This window comes from Monopterus albus, unplaced genomic scaffold (assembly GCF_001952655.1).
Source record: "Monopterus albus unplaced genomic scaffold, M_albus_1.0 scaffold328.1, whole genome shotgun sequence".
NCBI lineage: Eukaryota > Metazoa > Chordata > Actinopteri > Synbranchiformes > Synbranchidae > Monopterus > Monopterus albus.
The window spans coordinates 838,567-839,349 of NW_018128208.1; positions in this window are offsets into that span (position 1 = coordinate 838,567).

Consider the following 783-nt stretch of genomic DNA (forward strand, 5'->3'; position numbering starts at 1 on the left):
TTTTAGTAATGCAATTCTATTTAACCCAGTCAATATAGTCTAAGTACCTAGTAGTATAGAGGAAACCAAAAGTTTCTTTTAGCCAAACCCATTTCAAACAAGGTTATCTTATTATATTATTGTTACCTTATAGACTCAAGAATACATCCAATACACATTTTGTGTGATTTTGTGGCCACATTTCTCCCCATCTTTTTCCACAACACATTGTTTTTTTTTTCCCACTTCTATGTAATGAAAGTTTTTCCAAATGTCATTTATTCTCCCATTTTTTCTCCCAAAGACGAACCCCGTCTGGCCGGCCATCAGTTCCTTTCTCTGTGTCAGACTTAACTTTGTTTGTTGTCGTCTTCTAAATAATCCCGCGAGTGGGGCTTAAGGAAGTGACATCGCCTGCGTCTGCACAGTGTGACCTGATGCAGCCCCTGAAGCGAAACACAGGAAACAGAAATACTGCAAAATAATAATAATAACGTGACTGAACGAGATGAAATAACATAACATTTCATTTCGTCTCGTTTTTGTCAACGAAAATGAAGAGACATTTTAGCATAGTTTTTATTTTGTAAACCACATTTAGTATCGTTTTTTCGTCAACAATATTGCATTACACATTTAATTATAGTCATCGTCACATGACCAGCATTTTCGTTGCGTCTCGCTTCGTTTTCGTCACGCGATAAAGGTTCGTTGATGACGATATTTTGTCATAATTTTCGTTGACGAACGCAACACCTGGGGCTTTTCTGTGCCTCTCATATTTTCCTTGTGTGTGGGGGTGTG